Source organism: Choloepus didactylus, chromosome 1, assembly GCF_015220235.1.
Source record: "Choloepus didactylus isolate mChoDid1 chromosome 1, mChoDid1.pri, whole genome shotgun sequence".
Classification (NCBI taxonomy): domain Eukaryota; kingdom Metazoa; phylum Chordata; class Mammalia; order Pilosa; family Megalonychidae; genus Choloepus; species Choloepus didactylus.
In genome coordinates this window covers 220,153,835-220,174,491 of record NC_051307.1, presented here as the reverse complement: position 1 = coordinate 220,174,491, position 20,657 = coordinate 220,153,835, and the positions used below count along the sequence as shown (strand labels likewise).

Sequence of the window (20,657 nt, the reverse complement as noted above, 5' to 3'; positions counted from 1 at the left end):
TCAAACCTTGTTTCCTAATAAGATGTTTTCCACCAATACAAATAGCCAATAGACATTAGATAAAATTTTTTATTTTTATAATTATTAGTCTTCTCTTGCCTGACAAGACTCCCCTCCTTACTAACAGGGGCTCTAGGCACAAAGTTGACAATTTTCCCAATGAAAATAATTATATCAACTTTTAGGACATATGTCTAAGAATTCAGACATTCTGAATTCTGCTTCACAGAATTTTATGCAACACAAGAGGCAAGCCTCAAAAATGGCTTTTTCACCTGTCTACATTTCTATAACAGAAAAGAGCCATGATTTCTCAGGAAATGGCTTTTTACCTGTCTACATTTCTGTAACAGAAGAGAGACATAATTTCTTAGGAGTCAAAAGCCCCATGGACAGATTTGTAGATTTCTATCAATATAAGATCAGAAGCTGAGTAGAATGTAGTGGTAACTGCATTCATTTCCTACTGCTATTATAACAAATTACCACATACTTAGTGGCTTAAAACAACACACATTCATTATCTTACAATTTTAGAAATCAGAAATCAGCCTTGCTGGGCTAAAATCAAAGTGTCAGCCAGGGTGTGTTTCTTCTGGAAGCTCTAGGGATCCATGTGCATCCCTTGCCTTTTCCAGTTTCTAGAGGCCACAGGCATTCTTTAGTTTGCGGACCCTTCCCCCATCTTCAAGCCAGCCACAAAACATCTTCAGATATCTCCCTCACTCTGACACCTCTGCTTCCCTCTTATATAAGGACCCCTGTGATTACACTGGGTATCCCAGACAATCCAGGATAATATTCCCTTCTCAAGATCCTGAACTTAATCACATCTGCAAAGTCCCTTTTGCCATGTAAGGTAACATCCACAGGTTTCAGGGATTAGGATGTGGATACCTTTGCCATGCCTGATTCTGCCTACCACAGTAGCCAACAGTAAATTTCAGAGTCCTAACTTGCTTATTTTAAGAAACCTGGAGTGATCTGAATTCTTAGTATTACCCAGATAATATGCTTCTCATCTCCAATTCTGCCCTTTTTAAAATATTACATAAAAAGCAGAAGATGCAGGTGCTTCTGGAAGTATACAGAGAGAAATATTTGTTATTCTTTCTGCAAAGAACTTTTATTGCTCACAGTGGCTGGGAGATTTTGAGCAAATCACAAAAAGTCTTTGAGTTTCCAATTCTTCATATTCTGAACTAATAACCTGTTCCCAACTGTAAAATTCTAAAATTCTAAAAATACGCGACATGCAGCAGGGTGACACAGAAAGAGAACCAACATTTACTGAACACTTCATGTGTCATATGCTAGGCTGGGCACTTCATAAATGTTATCATTTAATCCTTACAAGAACCCTGATGGGGTAATAACTATTTTCAAGTTTTTTTCTTGAAAATAACTATTTTCAAAACTATTTTTCAAGATGAGGAAAACAGCAGCTCAGTGAGAGTAAGTAAATTGCCTACAGGCACATAGCAAATACATGGACACATCACAATCCAAACCTGATCTGTGTAACTTGACAGGCTGTGATCTATACCACACTGCCTTCTTAAAGAGGCCCTCAAAATATTCTCCAGTTATTTAATAAATGTATCCAACTTATCATATAACATGTTCCTCAAGGGCAGGAATCAAAATTTTTATTCTGTGTCTCTTAGCACCTACCACAGTGCTAGACACAACAGGCGTTCAAATATCGAAAAACATACAATAACAAATCAAAGCAAATTTATGACAATGGTAATTCATCACAGCACCAAGGACCCTAATCTTAGCAAAGCAATATTTTTAAACCTGAGGGTTTGTCACCGACAGTGTAGCTTCGCATAGAAATAGCGTAATCCTAACCGCAGAAGTATGTACCTTTGAGAGAAGGATTCAATTTTTCCCTTTACAACATAGTGGCAAATAACACTCCTGTAGTCTAAAAGTTTTTTCAACTTCATCTTACATGAAAATTCTATTCATTGTTTCTACAAAGCTCAACTACATGTAATTGTGTTCCACAAACTGACACCGCTCTTGAACAAAAAAGACAACACAGCGCTTCCCTCCCTCTTGAACTCTAACTGAATAATATAATCAATGAATCGCACTGTCGTAGCTCGTGAATCAATACCATCCGAACTAAAGCTGCATGCAATACTAGGGAAAGAAAAGAAAGTCTCTAAAATAGAAAACAATCTGAAATGAGCTAGGAGAAGGAAGTCTTCAAGAAAATGGAGGACAGGTGGGTACGATGTTCCTTCCATAAGCGCCTCCCTGAAAAATCTTGTCAGTGCATCCATGCTATTACTTAAAAGGAATAGCTACAAGCAGTGTTATGTAACACACAGGTCATGCCAAGTCCGGGCAGTCCCTGACCCTTTCCCAATCCTCCTGCCCTCTTTCTCCTTCCTACCCCTACCGTTTGCACATTAGCTTGGCCTCGGATGGTGGGATAGCAGGAAAAGTGGCGGGTGCGCTTACTGAGCTTAACTAAGGACACGCTGTTGGAACAGTTCAAACACGCACACAACACATGTGGAGAATACAGCATATTAACAAAGGCATCCACGGGGAAAAATGCACTGAAGGCACATCGTTGGGAAGACTTTTTAAAGAACCACTTTTCTGCTGATTCTAGCTCTTTAATATCTCTTGAACTCATCTCCTCCCTCTGCATCCCTCTGCCCTGTCTCTGTACCTCGATTATACTCCTGCACAAAGGCTAGATATAATACCACCACAACTGCAAATGACAGTTAATAGGTATTAATATCTGAATATTTAAAAATGTATCATTATTAATTCACAAAATAAAACACTTCAAAAATTGTCAACCTTTCTTCTATTATCTTGGTCAGTGGTTCTTTTTAGAAAAGACTAGTAAAGATCATAAAAAACACTATAAAACATTTTAAAACTTGATATTAACAGCCTAATAGAATAATTTCAATCTCTACTAGAGAAAACACAATGAGAGCATGTACACAAGGCTTTGTGGCTAACAAACAATCCTCACAGCAATTTGTGCATCCAATCCTCCGAGTAGCCAATTCACGGGGAATCCTGAATTAAAACGATATGCTTAATCTATATGCTGATACCTCAAACAAGCCCCCCACATGGACTGTAGCACAAAGTAGGCCCAATAACCTTTTTTAGTTATTAGAGCAGCCAAACTAAAACCTAAGTTAACTTCACTTACAAGACTTTTCAATGGCCCAGGCCTTGAAGGAAACATTAGAGCAGGGTGCAATACTCAGTCTAACTTAAATCAAATCCAAATCTATATGTGTGAGTATACTGCCACTCTTAAAAAAAAAGAAAAAAAGAAAAAGAAAAAGTCAGTTTATTAAGCTAGGATTTTTAATGGGTCTGGTGGATTGAACTGTATACTCCAGTTTGGATATGTTCTTGGTTTTGGTCCACACTCTTGTGGGTGTGGACCTATTGTAAATAAGATCCCTTCAAGATGTTACTTCAGGTAAGGAGTGGCCCAACTGAATTGGGCTGGGCATTAATCTGGATTACTGGACTCCTTTATAAGCAAAATGAAGTCAGACAAAGAGAGAAGCCACAGGGAGCAGCCAGAAGCTAGACGGCAAAGGAACCCAGAAAAAAAGAAGCAGCAACCATGTGTATTGTCATGCAATAGAAAAGCCAAGGAACCCCAAAGATTTCCAGACAGTAAGAAGATACCAACCCCAGGAAGAAGCAAGCCTTCTAGCCTCTGAAACCTTGAGCCAATATATTCCTGTTAAGCCAATCCTTGTATGGTATTTGTTTTAGCAGCCAGGAGACTAAAACTGTAGGTCTAAAAATATGTACTCCTGAGAAAGGCAAAAGAAATGGCACTTTTGCTCTGTGTGTGGCACTCCTAGTGTTCTGCACCTACTGAAACATCCTCATGTATGGGACTGCTCAAGCCAATCCAGTAAAAATATTTACTACTAGGGTCTAAATCAAAATTTTTGACAATACTAGATCAGTGGTTTTCAAAGATCAATGAGCACCAGATACAACTAAGAATTTTGTTTAAAATGCAGTGTCTGTAACCAGCTATCAAGGCAATTGATTCCAAAGCAGGTGCTCCTTGAGCCACACCAGGAGATGTTCTGACAGAGTCTGACAGAAAAACATTTCTAAGACATGATATTGATTTACTTACTAGCTTTTTCAATCCCAACTGAGAATTACACTGGAAAAGGCCAATCTCCCGTGCTTCTATTGTGTGAGGATCCACACATGTCCCCCACGCAAACATTAAATTCAGAGTGGCTGCTTTTGGCTGCAAAAAATTTCAATGTACTTTCATTTCAGAAAACAATATGAAATAAGGTCAAAAGTAGGATAAGACACAGGAAAAGTCAAATCGTGATACCTTAAAAAAAAAAATCACTTCCACTATAATGTTATAGCATCTGTAGTATTAAAATAAACCTGCCCAACCCTTCTGATCTAATTACCAATTCTCTTCTCACAGGGTTTTTTCTGTGTGTGATGAAAACTGAGCCATAAAATAATTGAGACAGGGATTTAGAGATTTGGTATAGCAAACTTCCCAATAAAAATGGCACAAATGGCAAACATCTTGCTGCTGTTACATATTAAATCTTATTTGATCGATTTTACTGTAACTCAAATTACAAACATAAGGTAGAAGGTTGCAATTATAGTTTTATTGATTCGTCTTTAAGTTTTAATCAAGCTGCTGCTACAGGGAATGGTTATTATTCTGGCAATATTCTTCTGTTTCTAAGTTTCTTTCAAACACTTATAGTGAGCACAACAAAGTAGTTTTGGACACATTCAACAGCAACAAAATACATTATTGTTTCTAAGGAATCTCTTTGCAATATAATCTTGTATCAAAGTAAACGTGTTACAGAATCATGACTGCACGAAACTATTTACTACTTTCTTTAGGTCTTAGTACCTTCTAACCATTGATAGGTATAAATGCTTTTGTTTTCTATTTCTTTTTATTTTACCTATGGAAATCTATTTCCCTTAAATTCACCTATTTCTTTCCACTATTATTAGCAATCAGACTTGAATGAATCTGAAAACCAAAGTTTATGCTCTATGAAACAAAGAAGTTACTATAACAGGAAGGGGTAATATGTACATTTCTCAAGTACTTATGAAAACTGATAGTGAACAGCTTCAGGAAGTTAGAAAAGTTCAAAGATTATTTGGGTATCAGAACCAAAATTTCTACAAATTCCATTAATTTGGCAAACTTTTCAGCATTCTAAACCATAAGTGAATTGAAAAGCAATTAAAAGCCAACATCAGGATACGTTTCATGTACCATCATCAATGTATCATCAATCTATGTACTGATACTGGTGTTCGATTCTCCTCTTAAGGTTCTCTAGGCATCACAGAGACTACAAAATGGCATCTGATATTAGGCCTTACCTAAGGGATCGTGGAACAACTAAGACACAATAAAGACAACAATATTCTAGAATTGTATATGACCACATTATGTACACTTGTTTCTTAACTCTAAAGTCTACTACTCCACTACTTAGGCCCAATAATCCACACACAGAGTATTATTACATTAAAAGTCTCCAATTTTGAAAAAAATCAATTACAGATATATGAAACATTAGAATATGTGGTATTCTCTATAAATGAAAAACTGCATCATTTAACAAGAGAAAGCTGCCATTTACCCCAACTTATTATATCATTTTATATTTTTTTGGTAAGTCTAAAGGGCAGAAAGTTTATGAATTTAAGAGTCTTTTTACAACATGGCAAACAAGTTTTCAGGCAGCATGGCCCCATGTTAAATGAAATCAGTGGCCATGTTCTTTACTTGCTGCTGCTTCTCACACCATCCTAGAAAATACAGGCCAAATACTGAATTTATGAAAGTATATTTAAACCCTATCAGTGCAACATGTAGCTCTAAAATCAAAACAAGTGTATCATAAGGGCAGAATTTTCACAACTTAAGAGACACACACTTAGAAAACAACCACATATAGTGATGTTCTAATGACAGAACTTAATCACAAGAAATAATCTAAAACTAGAATAACTAGGTTAAAAGACTTTCAAATTTAAGTATAAATTGCTTTTAAACTGCAGTGGGTAAAACAGAATATTCTATGAGTGGAGTAGAATGGAAATCCCCAGATATGCATGCAAAACGAACATACATTCACTTTACTGGAGTGAATGTATATAGGTTTTCGTTAGGCTCCCAAAGAGGTCTACAGTTCCCATAAAGAACTACTACTTTATATGTTTGCTACTCAAAAACTATTATATTGGTCCAGAGTCTCCTCAGCTAAGCACCGAGTCGTCGATCACACTTGCTCTCGCAGCCTGTGCCCCTTTTGTTAGTGGCTCCACCCGCCAGGTAGGCCAATATTCCAACATGGAGCATGTCTTTACCCCATTGGAACCCCTGCTTCCCACTAGGAATCTGAAGTACTGTCTTGTGATTCTGAACCAGCCTTTGGACAACTGTTTTCATTATCTTTGGAACAAAGCGCTTTTAAAAGACTGCAGATGGAGGAGGCAACCACTTATCCGATATCACTGAAAGACAGCAGGAAAGCTTTTTGCCTGAATTCATCAATGGTGATTTTGATTCTATTAGGCCTGAAGTCAGAGCATACTACAGTAATAAGGGCTGTGAGCTCATTTCAACTCCTGATCAAGACCACAATGACTTTTTCAAGTGCCTCCAAATGCTTCAAAAGAAGACAGAAGAAAAAGCCCTACATGTTGGTATTATTGTGACACTGGGAGGACTTGGTGGATGTTTTGACCAGATTATGCCATCTGTGAGCATCCTTTTTCAGGCAACTGATATCCCTCCTTTGCCAATTATAATAATTCAAAAGAAATCTCTTATTTACCTGCTGCAACCAGGAAAGCACAAGTTGCATGTAAACACTAGAATAGGTGACTAGTGTGGCCTTATACCTGTTGGACAGCCTTGCAATCAGGTTACTCCAACAGGCCTAAAGTGGAACCTCACCAATCATGTGCTTGGTTTTCAAATACTGGTCAGTAATTCTAATACCTATGAAGGGATCTGGGGTAGTGACTGTGGACAATGATCAGCCGTTTCTCTGGAACAAAGCCATCAAAGACTAACCAACCTATCAACAGGCATCTCTAGGTGTGCCTCTACCCTACCTCATTGCCAGTGGGTTATTGCTCAATAAAAACAGTTCACCTGGGTTTACCGGAATCTATACTTCCCAGGAAGCCCACTAGTTCAGATAATCCAGGCAACCTTATAAATAACAGATCTGAATTTTACAGTGAAAGGCAAAATCATTTTTCAGGAAAGTAAATAACTCTATTGTTTTCAGCTGGAAGATCATGTGAATCATTCCATTATAAAATTCAGTACTGATACCCTTTATTGTGTTATTAATCATTCCTTTTATCCTAAAATTGTTTTTAATTTTGAAGCTCATAAAACTCCTTGGAGTCTAGCATATCACTCGCCCCTGCTAGCCGTCCTTAACTGCTTTTAACAAGGGCTACTTCTGAATGTTTTTTAGTATTATTTCTCCATATAATTTATACCACCTTTTACTGGAAAACAATTTCTTTCTGATTGGGATGTTAAAACTACACTATTTCACTCTGGTCTATTACTATATCTGGTATTATCTTTTAAAAAATAAAATGAAGAGACACATCTTAGATCCATAGATACAAATAGGATGAAAGTGAAAGGGTAGAAAAACAGTAATCAAAAGAGAGCAGGGGGGGCTTTATTACTATCAGACAAACAGTCTTTGCATTAAAAACTATTACAAGAGGAGAGCAGGGCAAAATGGAGGCGTGGTGAGGTGTGTGTTTTAGTTACTCTTCTAGGGCAGCTAATAGATAGCAGGGAACCATGTGGACAGGATGCCTTAGGGGAACCTGCACTTGGACATGTCATACAACACTCTCCAGTGCATGGAGCAGTTGAGATCAGTGAAATCTGTAAATTCTCACGGCTAGGAGGCCCGTGCCCCTCCCTGCCAGGCACAACAGACTGTTTTGCAGCTGGTTTCCCAAGGGAAAAGGGGCCATCGGTGCTGGAAACCAGGAGGGAAAACTGCAGTTGCAGAACTGATTAACAAACTCAGACTGCTGAACAAAAACTCCCACCACAGATAAACTGAGACCAGATACTAGAGAATGTGGGAGCAATCAGCCTGGCAGAGAGGAGATAGGGCTAGCAAAAACAGAAAACAAAATAAAACAAACAAACAAAAAAAGAAACAGACACTTTTGGAGTTCAAGGTGAACATAATATAGAGAAGGGCTGGGCTCAAACAGAATCAGGCACATATGCAAACTCAGGGGGCAAGGGCCCTTCTCTGAAGTCGGTTTTTCTGCACCTCAATTGTTCTCCAACTCCTTGTCTTTTTGCATTTCAATAGCCTAACAGAACTGCAAGGACTGAATTAAAGTGCTTTTCTTTAAATAGTCTACACTGGGCCTTTCTTTTTCTTTTTTCTTTCCTCTCCCCTCCTCCCCCCCCTTTTTTTTAAATCTTTTTCTCTTGTTTAAAAAATAACTATTCTAAGTAGCCCATCACAGAAAGCCCCAAAGACCTGCAACTGGGCCCAGGCAAGAGCAGAGCAAACATGGTACTGAGAGATAAAGCAATAAGTCTAGTGGGGGACACAATCTGCTAAAGGCCATAATTTCACCAAGAGAAGGGGGGCATGATCCAGCTCCAGTGGCAGCCCCCCTTTGGGAGACTCAGACTCCAGGGCCTGGAATTCAGAAACCAAGTTCAGCCAGCCACACCCTGACAGGGTCAGGGTCACCAGGAGAACTAAAGGCTCCATACCTCTTCACACTGGTAGGGGAGTTGCAGGCTGGCAAACGCCACCTACTGGACAGGATAGGGAAAGCACAGAACCCAAAGGCCTCACAGGAGGGTCTCATTGTCAAGGAAACTCCATACCCTCCTCCTGAGACCTGGGCCTCTCTGGACTGGGAAAACCTGACTGGGGTTGACCATATCTGAGGAGACCATCACACAGAAAGGCTACATAGAGGCAGGGTAAGAAACAGAAAAAAGAGGTGAAAACTCCAATTAAATAGAACCTAAGTTAGAGGCCTAGAATAAGCTGAACTGAACACCAAAGGTCAGAGAACAAAGCCAACCAACAAGAAAACCCAAGGTACAAGAGTGAAAACAAGTTCCAGAATAAACTAATCAAGAAAGTCAGATGCCTAGACAGCTTAAGATAATGAGCCATAATAGGAAACATGAAAATAGAGTCTAGCCAAAGGAATAAACTAATAGTTCAACTGAGATACAGGAGTTCAGGCAACCAATGCTAAATCAATTCAATGAACTGAAGGAAGATCAAACAAATCTCTTAAATCAACTCAAAAATCAAGTTAATGAACTGAGGGAAGATATAGCAAAAGACATGAAGGATATAAGAAAGACACTGGATGACCATAAAGAAGAAGTCATAAACTTGAAAAAAACAAATGGTAGAACTTACGAGAATGAAGGGCATAATGGAGGAGATGAGAAAAACAAGAGAGGGATAAAACAGTAGATTTGAACAGGCAGAAGAAAGGATCAGCAAATTGGAAGACAAGACATTTGAACTGATATACACAAAAGAACAGATGGTGAAAAGAATGGAAAATATAAGCAAGGTCTTAGGGAGCCGAGGGACAACACGAAGTGCATGAATATATGTGTCAGAGGGCCCAAAGGGAGAAGAGAGAGGAAAGGGGGCAGAAAGAATAATAGAAGAAATATTCACTGAAAATTTCCCAACTCTTACGAAAGAAAGAAAATTGCAGATTCAAGATGTACAGCGTACCCTAAACAGAAGGGATCCCAATAGACCTACTCCAAGAAACTTACTGATCAGATTGTCCAATGTCAAAGACAAAGAGAGAATTCTGAAAACAGCAAGAGAAAAGCAATCCACTACATACAAGGGAAACTTGATAAGACTATGTACAGATTTCTCCACAGAAACCATGGAGGTGAGAAGACAGTGGTATGATATATTTAAGATACTGAAAGAGAAGAACTGTCAACCAAGAACTCTATATCCAGCAAAACTGTCCCTCAAAAATGAGGGAGAGATTAAAATATTTTCAGACAAACAGATACTGAGAGAGATTGTGAATAAGAGACTAGAGCTACGAGAAACACTAAAGGGAAGTGCTACAGGCCGTAAAGAAAAGACAAGAGAGAGAAGTTTGGAGAAGAGTGTAGAAATGATTATCAGGAAGGGTAAAAGGAGAGAGAGGAAAAAATAAGACATGACATATAAAATTCAAAAGACAAAAAGGTAGAAGAAAGTACTGCCCTTACAGTAATAACACTAAATTTTAATGGATTAAACTCACCAATAAAAAGACACAGACTGGCAGAAAGGATTAAAAAACAGGACCCATCTATATGCCATCTACAAGAAACTCACTTTAGACATGAGGACAAAAATAGGTTGAAAGTGAAAGGCTGAAAAAAGATATCTCATGCAAACAGCAACCAGAAAAAAGTGGGAGTAGCTATATTAATATCAGACAAAGTAGACTTGCAAAGTAAAACAATTAAAAGAGACAAAGAAGGACACTATATATTAATAAAAGGGTCAATTCATCAAGAAAACATAACAATCATAAATATTTATACAGCAAGCCAGAGTGCCCCAAAATTCATGAGGCAAATATTGAGAACACTGAAAGGAGTAGATACCTCTACAATAATAGCTGGAGACTTCAATACACTGCTCTCATCAATGGAAAGAACATTTAGGCAGAGGATCAATAAGGAAACAGAGATGTTGAATTATACAATAAATGAACTAGACTTGACAGATATTTATAGAACACTACATCCCTCAATGGCAGGATTCACATTTTTCTTAAGTGCTCAGAGAACATTCTCTAGGATAGACCACATGTTGGGTCACAAAACAAGTCTGAACAAATTTAAAAATATTCATATTATACAAAACACTTTTGCAGACCATAATGCAATGAAGTTGGAAATAAATAACAGACAGAATATTGTAAAATTCACAAATATATGAAGGCTAAACAACACACTGTTGAAACCCAGTGGGTAAAAGAAAAAATTACAAGAGAAATTAGTAAAGACCTCAAGGCAAATGACAATGAAAACACAACATATCAAAACTCATGGGATGCAGCAAAGGCAGTGCTAAGGGGGAAATTTATTAACCTAAATGCCTACCTTAAAAGAGAAGAGGGAGCAAAAATTGAGGAATTACTTATTCACCTGGAGGAACTAGAGAAAGAACAGCAAACTAACCCCAAAGCAAACAGAAGGAAAGAAATAACAAAGATTAGAGCAGAAATAAATGAAATTGAGAACAGGAAAACAATAGAGAGAGTCAACAAAACCAGAAGTTGGTTGAGAAAATCAACAAAATTGATGGACCCCTAGCTAGGTTAACAAAAAAAAAAAAAAAAAAAAGACCAGATGCAAATAAATGCAATCAGAATCAGGAAAAGAAACATAACTACTGACCCTGCTGAAATAAAAGAGATAATGAGAAGATACTACGAGGAACTATATGCTAATAAACTAGACACCTTAGACGAAAAGGACAACTTCGTAGAAAAGTATAAAGAACCAACATTGACTCAAGAAGAAATAGATGACCTCAACAAACCAATCACAAGTAAAGAGATTGATTCAGTCATAAAAAAGCTCCCAAAAAAAGAAAAGCCCAGGACCAGTTGGCTTCACATGTGAATTCTAACAAGCATTCAAGAATTAGTACCAATCTTGTTCAAACTCTTCAAAAAAACTGAAGAGGAGGGAAAGCTACCCAACTCATTCTATAAAGCCAACATCACCCTAATACCAAAATCAGACAAAGATACTACAAAAAAAAGAAAATTATAGACCAATCTCTTTAATGAATATAGGTGCAAAAATCCTCAACAAAATACTCACAAATTAAATCCAGCAGCACATTAAAAGAATTATACACCACGACCAGGACCAGGTGGGGTTTATTCCAGGTATGCAAGGCTGGTTCAACACAAGAAAATGAATTAATGCAATACACCACATCAATAAGTCAAAGAAGAAGAAACACATGATCATCTCAATCAATGCAGAAAAGGCATTTGACAAAATTCAACATTCTTTCTTGATGAAAACACTTCAAAGGATAGGAATAGAAGGGAAATTTCTCAATATGATAAAGGCAATTATATGAAAAAACCCACAGCTAACACTGTACTCAATGGGGAGAGACTGAAAGTTTTCCCTCTAAGATCAGGAACAAGACAGGGATGCCCACTGTCACCACTGTTACTCAACACTGCACTGGAAGTTCTACCTAGAGCAATTAGGCAAGAAAAAGAAATAAAAGGCATCCAAATTGGAGAGAAGAAGCAATATTTTTATTCTTTGCAGATGACATGATTATGTATGTAGAAAATCCAGAAAAATCTACAGCAAAGTTATTAGAACTAATCAATGAATACAGCAAACTGGCAGGCTACAAGATCAACACGCAAAAATCTGTAGTATTCTTATACACAAGTAACGTGCAACAAGAGGAAGAAACCAAGAAAAAAATTCCATTTACAATAGTAACCAAAAGAATCAAGTATTTAGGAATAAACTCAACGGCCACAAAAGACCAATACAAAGAAAACTATAAGAAACTGCTAAAAGAAATCGAACAGGACCAAAAAAAATGGAAGATCATACCGTGTTCATGGATTGAAAGACTAAATATAATTAAGATGCCAGTTCTACCTAAACTGATTTATAGATTCAATACAATACACATTAAAATTCTAGCAACTTACTCTACAGAAATAGAAAAACCAATACCCAAATTTATTTAGAAGGGCAAGGGGCCCCAAATAGCCAAAAATATCTTGAGAAAGAGGAACGAAGTGAGAGGTGTCACGCTACCTGATTTTGAAGCATATTAGAAAGCTACAGTGCTCAAAACAGCATGGTACTGGCATAAGGATAGATATATGCCGACCAATGGAATCGAATTGAGTGTTCAGAAATAGACTCCCCCATCTATGGACAACTGATCTTTAGGCAGTCAAGCCAAAGCAACTGGGACAGAGCAGCCTCTTCAATAAATGGTGTTTGGAGAACTGGATATCCATTTCCCAAAGAATGAAAGAGGACCCATATCTCACACCTTAAACAAAAATTAACTAAAAATGGATCAAAGACCTAAACATTAGTGCTAAGACCATAAGACACTTAGAAGAAAACGTAGGGAAATTTCTTAAAGATCTTGTGATAGGAGGTGGTTTCCTAGATCTTACACCGAAAGTGCAAGCAACCAAAGAACAAACAGACAAATGGGATCTCCTCAAAATTAACTTTTGTACATCAAAGGACTTGGTCAGAAACATAAAAAGGCAGCCTACACAATGGGAGACAATATTTGGAAACCACATATCAGATAAAGGTTTAATATCCCTAATATATAAAGGGATCCTACAACTCAACAACAGAATGACAACCCAATTTACAAATGGGCAAAAGACATGAACACTTTCCTGAAGAGGAAATACAAATGGCTCAAAAACTTATGAAAAAAAATGCTCAACTTCACTGGCTATTAGGGAAATGCAAATCAAAACCACAATGAGATATCATCTCACACCTACCAGAATGGCCATTATCCAAAAAACAGAAAATCACAAGTGCTGGAGAGGTTGCGGAGAAAGAGGCACACTTATTCACTGTTGGTGGGAATGCAGAATGGTGCAACCACTCTGGAAGACAGTATGGAGGTTCCTCAGGAAGCTAAGTATAGATTTGCCATATGATTCAGCTATTCCATTACTACATATATACTCAGAGGAACTGAAAGTTAAGACACAAATTGACATCTATTAACCAATGTTTATCGCAGCATTATTCGCAACAGCCAAAAGACGGAAACAGCCCAAATGTCCATCAGCAGACAAGTGGATAAACAAACTGTGGCACATACACATGATGGAATATTACACAGTTGTAAGAAAGAACAAAGACATGGAACATGTAACAACATGGATAAACCTTGAGGACATTATGTTGAGTGAAGTTAGCCAGAAACAAAGGGACAAATACTGTATGGTCTCACTAATATGATCTAATATTAATGAGCAAACTTTGAGAGTTAAAAGCTGATTAATGAGAACCTAAGATGGCGGCTAGGTGAGACAGGGCGAAAAAACACCTCTGCGTAAAATACTAGATAAAAACCAGAAAGTGACCCAGAACACCACTTCCAGAGTAGCACCAGCCAGACAAGGTCTGCTAAATCTACAGGGACTGTGCATTTGGTGAAACCAGGAGTCTGCATTCTGAAACGAGCGAGTGAGTCAGCTGACAGTCCCTCAGCCATGCTGCGGTGTGGGGAAACAGTGGGTTGGCACTTGGAGATGGACTAGTTCTTTAAAAAAAAAAAAAAAAAAAAAAAAAGCCCGGGAGCAGCTACAGATACAACAGGAGCAGGCTGGACTAACGCCTAGGTGTCTGGCGTGGAGGGTACGCACTCCCACACCCACTGCTGATCGTCTTAGGCTCAGGGGAGCAAAGGGGAGCCAAAAGGAGGAAAAAACGCATGACTTGCAGCCATCTCCCTGGCAGGTGGGGGACATTCCTGCCCGGGGCTGAACCCCCAGCACAGAGCCGCGCCAAGAAACCCAGTGTGACAGGGAGTCTTTCCCGCAGCACTACGCACATGCCACAATATCTGCCGTGAACAGTGGCCTTTAATACACTCACGGCTGACTGACCTGGAGCTGGGAGAGTGGAGCTGTGCAGAAAGGGGGAAGTTAACACATCCCCTTCAACCATCTTTGAAGTGGGCTGGGAACGCCCCTGAACGGCCCGGCGTCCCAGGGCTTCCCTGGAGGCTGGCGTGCACTTGTGACATGGCACGGCCCTCCATCCCTCAGCAGAGGTCCTGGAAGAGCACAGCAGGGAAGGGGGAATCACTCGGAAATCCCAGGGAACCTACGTAATATCAAGGACTTTTGGGTCAGTGGCAGAGAACAGCCTTAAATCTCCAGGAACACCTGGGAGGTTTGATTATTAAAGCTGCCTTCCTCCCTAACCACTCAGACACACACCCCTCACTCAGGGCAGACAGCACCAACAACACACCCAAATTAAGTGCACCAATTGGACCCCACAAGAATCAGATCCCCACACACCACAAAGTTGGGGAGAACTGACTTGAGGGGAACAGGTGACTCATGGATGCCATCTGCTGGTTAGTTAAAGTGTACGCTACCAAGCTGCAATTCTGAGAAATTAAAGATCAAGTAAAGCAAATGCCAAGAGGCCAAAAACAACAGAAAATCTTGAAGTATATGATAAAACCAGACGATATGGAGAACCCAAACCCAAACACCCAAATCAAAAGATCAGAAGACACACAGTACTTGGCACAATTAATCAAAGAACTGCAGACAAGCAACAAGAGCAAGGCACAGGATATAAAGGACATGAAGAAGAGCATGGCACAGGATACAAAAAACATAAAGAAGACCCTAAAATAGCATAAAGAAGATATTGCAAGAGTAAATAAAAAAATAGAAGATCTTATGGAAATTAAAGAAACTGCAGGCCAAATTAAAAAGGCTCTGGATACTCATAATACAAGATTAGAAGAAGCTGAACAGCTCAGCCTCCTTGAGGACCACAGAACAGAAAATGAAAGAACAAAAGAAAGAATGGGGAAAAAATTGAAAAAATTGCAATGGAGCTCAGGGATACGATAGATAAAATAAAACGTCCAAACTTAAGACTTATTGGTGTCCCAGAAGGGGAAGAGAAGGGTAAAGGTCTAGAAAGAGTATTCAAAGAAATTGTTGGGGAAAACTTCCCAAACCTTCTACACTATATAAATACACAAAGCATAAATTGCCCAGAGAACTCCAAATAGAATAAATCCAAATAAACCCACTCCCAGACATATTCTGATCAGACTGTCAAATACTGAAGAGAAGGAGCAAGTTCTGAAAGCAGCAAGAGAAAAGCAATTCACCACATACAAAGGAAACAACATAAGACTAAGTAGTGACTACTCAGCGGCCACCATGGAGGCGAGAAGGCAGTGGCATGACATATTTAAAATTCTGAGAGAGAAAAATTTCCAACCAAGAATACTTTATCTAGCAAAGCTCTCCTTCAAATTTGAGGGAGAGCTTAAAATTTTTCACAGAACAAATGCTGAGAGATTTTGCCAATAAAAGACCTGCCCTACTTCAGATACTAAAGGGAGCCCTACCGACAGAGAAACAAAGAAAGCAGAGAGAGATATAGGGAATTTTAACAGACATATATAGAATATTACATCTCAGGTCACCGGGACACACGTTCTTCTCTAGTGATCAAGGATCTTTCTCCAGAATGGACTGTATGCTGGGAAATAAAAACAAGCCTCAATAAAATTAAAAAAAAAAAAAAATGAATTTGTTCAAAGCACATTCTCTGACCACAATGGAATACAAATAGAGACTTGGAGAATTCACAAACACCTGGAGGATAAAAATGAGGGGGAGATGAAAACATTCACAGATAATCAAAAGCTGAGGGATTTCATCACCAGTAATCAGTCCTGTAAGAAATGCTAAAAGGAGTTGAGCAGGCTGAAAGCAAGGGACACTAAACAACTGACTGAAACTACATGAAGAAATAAAGATTTCCAGTAAAGATCACATGGTAAATACAAATACCAATACTACTGTATTTTTGACTTATAACGCCACTATTTACTTCCTACAGGATCTAAAATACATGAACTGTAATGATAAATCAGTGGTTTTGGACTCAATGTAAAACATGCAATTTTTGACAAGAGCTACATAAAGGTGGGGGAATGATGGAGAATAGGAACATAGTTTATGTGTCATATTGAAGTTAAGTTGGTATCAAAGAAAAACAAGATTCTTATAGATTTAAGATGTTAAATTTAAGCCCCACGGTAAACACAAAGAAAGTATCAGAGAATATGACCACAGAGATGAAAAAGTAGAGTAGGGGTTCCGAGAAGGCGGGAAGGGGCAATGGGGAGTTAAGAAATAAGAGTAGGGTTTCTGTTTGGGGTGAAGGGAAACTTCTAGAAATGGATGGTGGGAAGGTGATAGCATTGCAACATTCTAAATGTGATTAATCTCACTAATGGAATGCTAGGGAGGGGGTGGAATGGGAAGATTTAGGCCATATATATGTTTCCACAACTGAAAGAAAAAAAAAAGTCTAAATAGATGACAATTAAATGCAAAGGATGATGCTGGCTGGGATCTGAGGATGGAGGAGAGGAGGCTCAAAGGGACACACATGGGACACAAGGAAAAAAAAATGGAAATATAGAATGTAAGCTTCATATCAATGTTGAATTTCTTGAACTTCTTAGCTGCGCTTAATGGGATTGCATAAAAGAATGTTTTTGTCCATGGGAAAGGTATATGTGAATTATATTGTTTCTTCAAAGATATGTGCAGCTTGCTCTCATATGTTCAGAGGACAGAGCAATAAATGATGGATGATAGATAGGGAGGGAAAGAAAGAATTGGTGGTGTGACAGGATGTTAAAGGTGGTAGATCGGGGTATCAGGGGAGGGGGGTCGGGGTATGATGGAGTTCTATGTATGGGGTTTGTACTGTTTTCGCAACTGCTTCTGTAAGATTGAATTTATTTCAAAATAAAATTTATTAAATAAAAAAAAAAAAAGCTGATTAACACAGGCTACCCGGAAATAGAAAGAGGGTAGAGATCGGGCTTTTGATGCTGAAGGACTACAAAATGTTCAGCAGGATTGATTGTATAGATCCAGAAATAGATAGCATAATACTGTGTGATGGTAGCACAATATTGTAACTACACTGAACAAAGATGTCCGTGAGTAAAGCTGAAAGAGGTGAGCTAGGGGTATGAATAACACCAGAGGTAAAGATAAAAGATAAAAAGATAAAGACTGGGACTGTTTAACTTAGCAAAAATTGGAGAGGTCAATGATTGTGACTAAATGTACAAATATAAAACTGTTCTTGCATGTGGGAGAACAAATGAATGTCAACCATACAGAGTGTGGGAAAGGGGATGGTGTTGGGGAAAAACATAATCAAAGCAAAATGGAGTCTACGGTCAACAGCAACATTGTAATATTCTTCCATTCAATGTAACAAAGGCAATATACCAAAGGTAAATGTGTCTGAGAGGGGGATATAAGGGAGGGATATGGGATTCCTGGTAGTCATGTTGTCGTCTGACCCTACTATTATACTGTATTGTATGATATTTTATTTTTCTTTTTATTATATTTTTTTTATTAAAATATTTTTTTTCATAGTAATCAATATTTTCAAGTGCTGACTGTGGTGATAAAAGCACAACTGTATAATGACACCATGAACAACTGATGTATGCTGTGGATAATTATATGGTATGTGAATATAGCTCTACAAAATTGTATGGAAAAATATAAACAGGGATAAAAGTCCTGGTGAAAACATGGAGAGAGAGATGTATATATTTACTGTTGATTAGGAAGCAGAATGGTATAGTCTTTCTGGAGGACAGTGGGGTGGTTCAACATGAAGCTAAGCATGTGGGTGCCTGAAAGTCCTACAACCTCATTAGGGGCATTTACTTGGAGGATCTGAGAGCAGGGACATGAATGCACATTTGCACACTGGTGCTTATGGAGAGAGTATGCATGATTTGCAATGGGGAGGTGGCCTAAGGGTACACTGACTGAGGAACAGAATAGTGAACTGGTGTATGTGCATAGAATACAATATTGAGCATATGCGAGGAGTGAAGCTGTGAGACGTGCAACGAGGTAAATGGAACCTGTAGACAGCATTTTGAGTGAACTACGCCTAAAACAAAGGCAAACACTATAATGCCTCACCAATATGGACTAACTACAATGTTAAACTCATAACTGAACCACAAAGCACAGCTTATCAAGGGAATGCTTATTGTAATGGTCCCTAGATTGTAAGCTCTTACGGCAGTCATATCTACTTCTGAATTGTAATGGCTATTTCCAGATTCTGAGATGCTGATCCCTTTGCGTATAACCTGATTGATTCCTGGAACTTTGGATATCTGTGTGACACGTGAAACTCAGAGCTAGAACTCGGCAGATATGAATGTCAGTATTAGCACATATAGCAACTGTTAAAAAGGATGAAAAAGAGTCCAGACTTCAACTAGAGATATGAATGAAGCAGATGTGGTTAGGACTAGGGCAAATTAGGCCAAAGGGTAAAGGACACGGCTGAATGCGTTTTAAAACTTCAAATTCCATGTGAGACCAAAGGAAGAGATGTTTAGTTGGTGCAAGATCTATTTTTCCTAAACAGTTTAACTCATACAGTTCATCCAAATACTGTAACTGCGTGGAACTTTTAATAGGAAGTGAGACCAGGTAGGTTTGCATAGGATAGTGCGAAATAGGTAGGTTTGCATAGGATAGTGTGAAATAGAGACACATCCAAAGTAATTTGGACAGAGAATAAAAATATACATACAGGGCCCCCCTCAGGAACTGAGGGGATATGCAGAGGTGATGGGCTTCCTCACCTGGATTGTTGCTGATGTTCTCACAAACATTGAGGGCTGGCAGTTTAATGGGCCAAGCCCTCCATCACAGAACCTGCCCTTATGAAGCTAGTTACTGCAAAGGAGAGGCTAAACCTGCTTATAATTGTGCCTAAGAGTCTCCTCCTGAGCATCTCTTTGTTGCTCAGATGTGGCCCTCTCTTTCTAGCTAAGCCAACTTAACCGGTGAACTCACTGCCCTTCCCCCTACATGGGATCCGACACTGAGGGGTGTACATCTCCCCGGCAATGCAGGATTTGACTCCTGGGGATGAATCTGGACCCGACATCATGGGATTGAGAACATCTTCTTGACCAAAAGGGGGATGCGAAATGAAACAAAATAAAGTTACATGGCTGAAAGATTCCAAATGGAGTCGAGAGGTCAGTCTGGTGGGCATTCTTACGCACTATATGGATAACCCCTTTTAGGTTTCAATGCATTGGAATAGCTAGAAGTAAATACCCGAAACTATCAAACTGCAACCCAAAAGCCTTGACTCTTGAAAACAATTGTATAGCAATGTAGCTTACAAGGGGTGACAGTGTGATTGTGAAAGCCTTACAGATCACACTCCCTTTATCCAGTGTATGGATGGATGAGTAGAAAAATGGGGACAAAAATCTAAATGAAAACTAGGGTGGGGGCGATGATTTGGGAGGTCATTTTTACTTTTTTTTTTTATCCTTATTTTCACTTTTTCTGGTACAAGGAAAATGTTCAAAAAATAGATTGGGGTGATGAATGCGCAACTATATGATGGTACCGTGAACAACTGATTGTACACTTTGGATGACTGTATGGTATGTGAATATATCTCAATAAAATTTGATTTAAAAAAAATAAAGTCATTGACCTAAATATTAAATTTGAGAACAGGTAATTATGTAAGTTACAGGTGAAGAGAGAAATGGCATGAAAGATAATTAATTCTTGAAGCCCATCCTACTCACATATTAATCCCCAAACTCAAATTGAAATAAATGCCTTAAACTTTAGTGGAATGACAGACCAAAATTTTCCCCATCTTAATTAAAACTTAGATTAAAAAAGTTTTGAAGAAACTT

General features: G+C 38.5%; 1 protein-coding gene and 1 pseudogene across 5 annotated transcripts in view; one reads left to right on the top strand and one right to left on the bottom strand.

The window, feature by feature from the left end:
- Positions 1 to 20,657, bottom strand: part of SLC25A26 (solute carrier family 25 member 26) — a 218,695-nt gene that overhangs the window by 169,254 nt on the left and 28,784 nt on the right. The gene's annotated exons all lie outside the window — the stretch shown is intronic.
- LOC119506956 lies at positions 6,395 to 7,122 on the top strand (annotated as a pseudogene).